The sequence below is a fragment of the Rhinopithecus bieti genome, unplaced genomic scaffold, assembly GCF_001698545.2.
Source record: "Rhinopithecus bieti isolate Rb0 unplaced genomic scaffold, ASM169854v2 scaffold_28525, whole genome shotgun sequence".
NCBI lineage: Eukaryota > Metazoa > Chordata > Mammalia > Primates > Cercopithecidae > Rhinopithecus > Rhinopithecus bieti.
Window position 1 is genome coordinate 338,906 of NW_016812419.1, and position 9,683 is coordinate 348,588.

The window sequence follows — 9,683 nt, forward strand, 5'->3', positions numbered from 1 at the left end:
TGATTTCTATTTTGGGGGAGGACTTTTTAATTTTCTTGTCAGCGAACTTCTTTTGTAATAATAAAAAATGAGTTTTTAAAGAATCCCTATGAAAATCAGTTTCCTTATCTGTAAAAAGGGGATAATCATGTTTCACGTAAGATACACGAGAATTTGATGACATAATATATACACTGATCTTGCCATAGACCCGAAAACATAGGAGATATCCAATAGATGGTAAATAAGCTGAGGTCGCATCAATCTATGCTATGTGTTTTAAAATTACCTTGTTTTTTAAATGAAAGCACAGAAAAGAAGTTTTACACAAATGTGGCAGAATAATTTATTAAGATATTAATTTTCAGTTCGATCTTGCTGCTGTAGGTATTTTTCCTTCTCCTCATCCTCTTACAGGAAGACAAACCGGGCGCTCCTTTGCCTCAGGGGCTTTGTGTGGAACTGTGGAAAACTACAATCCCTGCCATTAAGACACGGGATAGGAAATGCAATTTCAGCCTGTGGCTTTACAGAAACCTAAAGCCACTGAAAGGAATTATTCAAAGGATGCATCTATGCGAAGAGGGGGTTGCCTGCGGGGTAGGGAGGCGGGGCGGCAGGTTTGGACGTAAGGAAATGGAGAATACTTGGAGTTCAAGGATTTTAAGAGAAAGAGAAATGGAAGAGAGGTAAAGACTGCTTGAGACTCTTTAAGGAAAGGGACCAGGTTCCTACAGGTGCTGCTGGTATGTTGGGGGAACCTGAGCCTTATTTCTTCGCACAGTGACTGAGTAGGATCAAGTCCTATGACAAAAGGGCTCCGGGATGGCAAGTAAGATGATGTCTGTAATTCACTTTAAATGATTTCAGCATAGACCATGTGATTTTATGTATGTGATAGCTTAAGCTTCAGCTTTAGGGGCCATCAGTCGCCTATTAGAGACTTCCCACTCCAGGAGTGGTCGGCTGACATTAGACCAGAAAGGCTAACTTACAGAGGTGGTTTCTGCAAGCATGCCTTCAATGGTGTTCCAATCAACACCTGAGGCTTTCCTAATTCATATATAGTAAATATCAGAATGAATTTTCATTGGCGAAATTAGCGACTTGTTATATAGCAGAAGGAATGCCAGCAGTGGGCTATCTGTAGCAGATGCTCTTGGCAGGCCACCCACGTTCCCTCATCCTTAGACTTTGGCGAAACTGGCCCACTGCCAAATGCCAGCAGCTACCTAGCCTATGGGCTTTCTCTTGTCACCAGAGCCCACTTTCCTGCCTGCGTGACTCACCAAAATTGCCGGGAAATTGATTCCTTTTGAGTAGTTATCAAACGAACTTCTTCAACGACCCAGGGTTGGTACCCCCCGCTCCCTTACCCCTCTGTATTAGTCCGTTCTCATGCTGCTAATAAAGACATACCCAAGACTGGGTAGTTTATAAAGGAAAGAGGTTTAATTGACTCACAGTTCCACACACCTGGGGAGGCCTCAGGAAACTTACAATTATGGCAGAAGGGGAAGCAAACACATCCTTCTTCACATGGCTGCAGCAAGTGGCGCTGAGCAAAAGAAGGAAAAGCCCCTTATAAAACCACCAGATCTTGTGAGAACTCACACACTACCATGAGGACAGCAGCATCGGTGTAACTGCCCCCATGATTCAATTACCTACCATCAGGTCCCTCCCATGACATATGGGAATTATGGGAACTCAGGTGGAATTACTTGGAGGCAGATATGGTTTGGATCTGTGTGCCCAACCAAATCTCATGTCAAATTGTAATCCCCACTGTTGGAGGTTGGGCCTGGTGGGAGATGACTGGATCATAGGGGTGCTTTCTCATGAATGGTTTAGCATCATCCCTTTGGTGCTGTTCTTGTGATAGTGAGTTCTCACAAGATCTGGTTGTTTCAAAGTGTGTGGTACCTTCCTTTTCACTCTCTCTCCTGCTCCTGTCATGTAAGATGCCTCACTCTCCCTTTGCCTTCTGCCATGATTGGAAGCTTCCTGAGGCCTCCCCAGAAACAGAAGCTGCTATGCTTCCTGTACTGCCTGCAGAACCATGAGCCAATTAAACTTCTTTTCTTTATAAATTACCCAGTCTCAAGTATTTCTTTACAGCAATGCAAGAACAGACTAACACAGAGGCATGTGCTCTACCCCAGGCCTCAGCATTTTCCCTACAGATTTAATCTCTAGTTACCTGTAAAGGCAGCTAGCTTGACAACATTCCTTTTGGCCTTTCTTCCAAGGGCTTAATTATACACTCTCTTACTGGTGGTTTCTTCTCCTAAATGAACTACTTGCATTTAAACTCTAGCTTATGGGAGAGCTCAAATTGAGACAGGAACAGGCTATAAGAAGCTAGTAAGTCCTGTAGCCCATATTCACTGGCAGCTCTAGACTGTAGCTCTAAATGATTTTATATATGGCCTTAAATAGGAGAGATGCAATTGCATGATTCATGAATCCTGCCTCTAGAGTTTTGAGATTGCCCTCAAACGAACCTTTCAAGCAAGATGGTGATGGCTGAAGCACCTGAAAGAACAGATGCACATGGCTTCCTAAGGTTGTATGAACTGTTACTTTCCTCTAAACAATTAATAAATGTCCAGATAAATGATGAAATTTGTTCTAAGAGTTGTATTCTCTTGGCAGGTTATAGCAAGAGTAGCTAATGCTTCCCCATCGCAATATTTCTGAAGGCTACATTTACCTACCCAAAAGAACCCCAGAACTGTTCATTTTGTCATAGATTACTTTGCAACTGTATGGAAATGGGTTACTAAACACTGAGAGCCATGGTGTTCAGAGCCTGGGCAAAAGACTGGTCCAGCTTGTCCCTAAAATCCATAACAGCCTTCAAGAGCCCATGTGGGCCTCAGCAAGGAGTATGTATATATCATTGAGCATTTAACACACCCACACACCCCCAGATTCCTTCTTCAAGCATATGGATTGTATAAACTGCTCAAACCTTTCACACAGTCTTGCGAAGGGGTCATGAAGAATTATCAGTAGTCACTGAGATTGAATTTTCCACTGACTCAGAGCAGATTAAGTTAAATATAGTAAAATTAAGGTACAAATTACTTCCTGCACCCAGATTTGTAAATTAAAATCCATACTTACACACATTTGTAATTTACTCTGTCCATGTTTTTCTATGGTTAATCAAACCTATACTGTGTCGTGAGTTGCTGGATTTTCTAAAATGTTCATTGATTTAACCTGGTCTCAAATCCTCTCCCATCTCCATAGCTTATTCCCTAGACCAACTGTCTGTCATCTCTGGCTGGGACCTTGCCACGCCTTCTAACTGGTTCCCCCCACCACTAGTTCTTGCAACCCTCCACTGCATAATCTATTTTCCTCACTTAAACCAGAATGATCTTTCCAAACCCCAGCTCTGAGCATATAATATCATCCAAATGTTTTCTCATTGCTATGAAGGAATGAAGTAAATCCTATTAAGCATTTCAGGATGTGGCCCTCACTGGCCTCTCCTCAGCATCCCTATTTACTCTGCCCCAACCTTCCAAAACACACCGGGCCCCAGACACACTGTCTGTCTTCCATACCCAGAATGTAGCATAGACTTCCAATTTCTGGGTTTTTGCATGAAGTCATCCTCCTGTCTGAAACAATCTCATCTGCCTCACCCAAACCTTTTATCTAGTTATTCTCACCCTTCAGTTATCAACCCATAGTCTCTTCCTCAGGAAAGTCATTGCTGGCACATCGTAGTCCCCAGGTTGGATCAGGACTCTTGGTCACAATGGGAGGGTGAAAGATGGCTCTTCGAAAGATATACTATTCCCTGGAGCATGTACCTGTTACTTTATAAGGTGAAGACTTTGCAGACAGGATTAAATTAAGGATCTTGAGATGGGGAAGTTATCCCGGATTATCCAGGTGGACTCTACATGGAATAACAAGTGTCCTTATAAGAGAGAGTGAGAGGGAACACAAAGAGAGCCATGTGAAAGTGGAGCAGAGAGATTTGAAGATGCTGTCCTTGAAGACTGGCATGATACAGCCACAAGCCAAGGAATGCCAGCAACCCCCAGAAGCAGGAAGAGGTAAAGAATTTCTCCTAGAACCTCCAGAGGGAGCATAGCCCATTGATATTCATTTTGGATTTGTTGACTGTAGAAATAAAAAAGAATAAATTACTGTTGTTTCAAACCACTGAGTTTGTAGTAATCTGTTACAGCAGTCTTAGGAAACTAATACATTCACATAGCAGACATCACAGTTTATTATTTGGTTGAAGTCTGTTCATACCCTGAGATCAAGGGTTGTTAATCTGAGATCTATAGACCACAGAATTCAGATGATCCATTAATTTGGATATAAAAAATTGCATATTACATATTTATTTCTACTAAATCTTACTAAAATGTATCTTTTCCTTCTATTATGTATATAGACAGCAAACCACAATAGCATTGACTATGCTTGTGACTTTGTTACCAACAGATATCACAGCTATTTTCATAATACAGTTTTTGCAAGGATCTCAACATATTATTTCTACTCATCTCTACCATGAAATTACTTAGGCTCACCACTAGATCTTGTTATTTAATGCATTCATAAAGAAACACATATATTATTATATCACAAATGTGTTTTTTAAATATTTTGGTAACTACTGCAATATAAGTAGTTTCCTTCATGAGCTTAGGCATTTTATAGATTTAAAACATGATTCTGAGAAAGGGTCCATAGACCTCACCGATGTCAAAAGAGTTTGTGGCATGAATAATAGTAAGACTTCTGCACTGGACTCCATGTCCAGAAAGACGGAGACCCTGAGTGGTGTGCTCACCATCACATCCTGAACATCTAGAAGTACACCCACTGCATAGTAGTGCTTTGACAAATATTCATTTGATAAATAAATGAATTAGTAAACAAACCATGAAAATCTGTAAAGATGGGACAGAGAAAAGAAATTGAACACCAAGATCTCATCTTTCCTTTAGGAAGTCAACACATAGGGACAAAAGAACTAGAGCTCTCATTCAGAAGGCTTAATACTTCAGTCAGAGGTACAGAACAGTCTTCTTGTTTTGAAGAAATGTATCCTTTCTGACTAGGCCAATAATTTATCATATACCCAAGAAAGGAGAAGAAACTTTAGCTTAGTCAGCCAGTGTTCTAATTATCTATTGCTACATAATAAGCATTCCAAACTTAGTGGCAAAAACAACAACCATTTTCTTATGTTCATGAATTCTGTGGGTTAGAATTTTAGACAGTGAACAGCAGGGATGACTTGCCTTTGCTCTACAATGTTTCTGTTCCACAGTGTGCCTCAGGCAGAGGGACTTAAGGGGCTGGGTGAATCCATGGCTTGGGACTGGAATCATCTGGAGGCTTCTTCACTTACATGCCTGATGCCTGGGATGAGATGATTCAAGGCTGGGTTCTGCTGGAATTGGTCACCAGAATACCTACATATGACCTTTCCTGGTGACTTGGGCTTCTCTTAGTGTGACAGCAGGGTTCCGAAGGGGAGTGTCCTGAGGGGGTGTCCAGGGAACAAGCATTTCAAAAGACAGAGGAATCTGCATGGCATTTTATGACTTAGCTTCAGAAGTCACATACATAGTCACTTCCACTATACTTTTGGTCAAAGCAATCACAAGTCTGTTCAGATTCAAGAAGACATGAACCAGAACCCCCCACCTTGAAATAAAAATTTAAAGCTTTTCAAACACTTTAAAGCTACGTTTTAAAACACTAGCACAGCCAGGTTGGGGTAAGAGGAGTCAAAGGCAAATTACCCACGTATTTGAAATCCTATAGGAACTTCCCTTGAATGAGCTGGACCTTCAGCGAATGCAGATGAAGCTCTGGATGTTTGATATTGACTCAGTTCAGGAATGATTCATGTGATTGTTGCTGCCACATCCAGAGGATGAAATGAAAGGGAGGACAGCTGAAATATTAATCTATGGAGGCCTGTCTTTTCATGGGGTCTTATAAATTATACAAGGCGAGTCACTGGTTCTAAGTGGATTAGCTGCCCATCATGTAGGCAAGGTCATGGCCCTGTGCTCTAGTTAAGGAAGATTGTTTCCCTCTAGTTTAAATGATAATGTATCTAGAGAAACTTTGAACTCAAACACAAGTAGGCAAGCTAAGCTGAAATTTCTTATCATGAGACCAAATAAATTTCCCCTTTAAAGGCAGTGTGGTAATTTCTTAAATTCCAAAGGAATGAAGTCTGAAGTGAAAAATATACCAAAACTTTAGTTAGTTGACACTCATAGAATTTAAAGTTAACCAGCTTTCCAAATCTCTCTAAAGGTAGAAGCCTGGCTATAGTGACATCACAGTGGTCCATTCAGGTCTTTGAAAATTATTAGATAATTAGCATAATACTATTAACATAATTATAATTTTACAATTGTGTAATTATATATTGCATTTGAAGAGTTCCTTTAAATTTTACAGGAATCGTAACATATATTATCTCATTTGTCTTCAAAATCACACCTTAATATGGGAAAGAAAGTAAGACTATCTTATAGATAAAGAAAATGAGGCACTAAGAGGTTTAACACATTGTCTTAGGTTAGTCAACAAATTATTGGCAGACCAGACCCTAGAATCAACACTCCCAGCTTAATTTCCAGTTGACCATCTAATATTAATTGCTTCCATGGTGCCTGAGTGGACACCAGCTCCATTACTAGTGATGCTCATAATTTTTTCCTAGACATAGTCTCCTAAAGATCACAGACCACTTCTTTCCTAATCAACTTGTCTCTCAGTGTTCTCTAGGCATACCCTAAATCTTTTAGGGCTTGTGGCTCCTCAGAGCTGCTTTACACTATAATAAATGGCATCCTAGAAATCTTCCTTCCAGCTGCTGAGCTTATAAGACTAATGGTGACCTCAGATACCTCCTTGCACACTGCTGTTTGCAACTGATATTAACTCGGAGCCAATCCCCTCTTAAGTTCATAATTTAGTTAGTGGCAGCAGACAGTCATCTTACGGGTCATTTCAGTCCCTCTCTCCCTTCATGTCTAATCCATATGAGTTAGTCATTTTCATAAACATGTCTCTCAGCCAAAAAATAAAACTACCTTCTGATTTGCAGTGTTTGCCAATTTCTGTGGTGTAAATACTTTCAACACAGCTAATTTTTAGCTAACAATATGACATCATCAAACATGAAGTTGAGAAAGAGATGTATGTAATCAATTTTTGCAAGCTGGTGCAGCCAGCACCGTCACAGCTACTGACTCATCCCTCCTCTCCTCCAACCTTGTTGTGATTGATTTTGGTTCATCCTGAATCACTTTCCAGTAGGATTTATGCAGTATCCTTCCAGCTAATCTGTTTCTGTCCGTTCTTGGAATCCTACCACACCTATCCTCCATTCCCCACCTACTTACTGCTCAGCAGCCAAAGGAACTTTCAAAAAACATAAATTTGACCTTGTCTCCCTGATCCTTAATGCCCAAACCTGGCCCAGTATGAATCCGTAGACTTACTGGACAGTACACAAGTTCCCTCAAGGTCTAGAACAGTGGTTCTCTGTACATTAGAACCACCCTTGTATTTTAACTTTATTTTAAAATTTTGTTTATCATGAAGTTTTTGCATTAATTTTGATTTTTTAAATATTGCTTTGAAATGTTACTTATCTTGACTACTGAGTTGTTTCTTTTGGTGTCCCCTTAAATTTTGTACCTGAGGCAAGTACCTCACCCATTTCACGCCACTTCTTCCATTGCCACCTGGAGAGTTTTTCAAAATCCCTGTGTCAACGCAGCACTTCACGCTTATTACAATAAAATCTCTTGGGGTCAGGCATCCTTATATATAAAGCTCCCTGATACATTCTAATGAATAGCCAAATTTGAGAACCACTGGTCTTGCTTTCATGACTTCTTGGCTTAATTTCTTGCCATGTACCCCAACATTTTGAAGTCTAGCAACACCAAACTCTTTGTAAATTTTGGAATATTCTATACATTTTCATATTCCTGAGTAATTGTTGTTCTCTCTGCTCAGATATTCTTTTTTCTTCTGCTACCTACAGAAACATTATTTTTTGTTGCTTGTTTTCTCTAAAATGCTTTCCTGGGCTTCCCTCATCCCACTTAATCACTCACTGTATTAGTCACCTATAGCCGTGCAACAAATTACCACAAACTTAGCAGCTTCAGGCAACACACATTTACCATCACACGGTGTCTAGGGGTAGGGGAGCAGGAATCTGGGTGTGACTTAGCTCGATCCTTTGCTTCAGTCCTTCATGAGGCTGCCATCAAGGTATCAGTCAGGCCTGGGGTCTCATCTGAATGCTCATCCTTCCCCCTTCCCCTCCGTTCTTCTGCCATAAGGTGGGGACTTGAGGCTGGGGTATATTGCCAGTCATTTGCCTCTTCTCTCAGTTCAACTCTTGCCCTTCATGCCCTGCTCTGTTTCGCTCAGGATTGGAACCCTACAAAAACAGTTGTACAGGTTTATTTGCCAGTTGGCTTCCAGGCAGTTTATTCTAATGGGAAGAAGTGATGGGTACTGGGAAGGTGAGAGGGAGATAGAAGACATTTTTCTTTTTTCTATGTCTGGTGGCATCTTTGTCAGCAGTGGGTGGCTCCAGGCTCCAGTGACTTTGGTGAGTCAGAGGGGCCTCTGGAGTTTCAGCAATAGTTCTGTTCTAGCCATGTCAAATGTTCCAGCCACGTCAGTGGTGAGCAGACCCTGGACTCCAGGCCCCGAACTCTGTTGTTCCAGTGTAGAGGTGTCTGTGACTTCCTGCAGTTAGTTACTAATCTCTGGGTTACCTCATGTCACAGGTTGGGTTCTCTGGAAGCTGGCACCAAGATAAAGTCTGGCATGCAGGATATTTATTAAGAAGTATCAATTGTGGGAAGGAGTTGGAGAAAGCAGAATTGGGCAGATGGAGAGTCAAACTGTGATGCAGTTCTGGTGAAACTTTGGAGACTCCCACAGGGATATCTGGAGTGTATAGGGCCCATCAGTAATCCAGTAGTGGGCCAAAATGGCACCCTGGGAGGGTGTGGCCTTGGGCAAGGTGCTGTCTGCAGCTGAGGCAAGCCCTGAAGAGGCTGACAGCCAGAGGCTGCTTGCCCATAGCACTCCCAGCAGCTGAGACAGCAGATTCTTCCCTGAAGGTGGTTCTGAATGGAGTGTCATGATTGCCACTACACATCTCTTCCTCCTGCCCATCCAACACAGTTGTAACCTGTTCTTTGTATTCAGTTTCCTCTGTTTTGAAACACCTAGAGTACTTTAGGCTGTCTTGGCTGAACATTAACTTATACGAAAGGCATAGTTCTCTATGAAATGAGGAGGTCATGATTCAATGGCAGTTACTCCCAGACAGCAGGAGCAAACAAAATTTCTTTCGATGATAGAAGGAGGAGCCTCAGAAAGAGAGAGAAGGGTGAGGGGTCAGATGTCAACATGCTCACTTCCCTCACACACCCACAAGGGTCAAATATGGGGTGGGCATCAATGGAGAGAATCACAAACACTAAGAGAGCTTTGGAGGACCAGCTATGGTCCTGCAAAGATGGTAATTTTAAATTGGAAGAAAGAACAAAAGAGGAGGGAAAAAGACCCATGCCAACCGGTCAGCCCCTCTTTAAGAGCTTTCCCAGATGCTCCACTCAGTGACCAATAGAGGCTGCAAAATGTGGTTTTGGTTT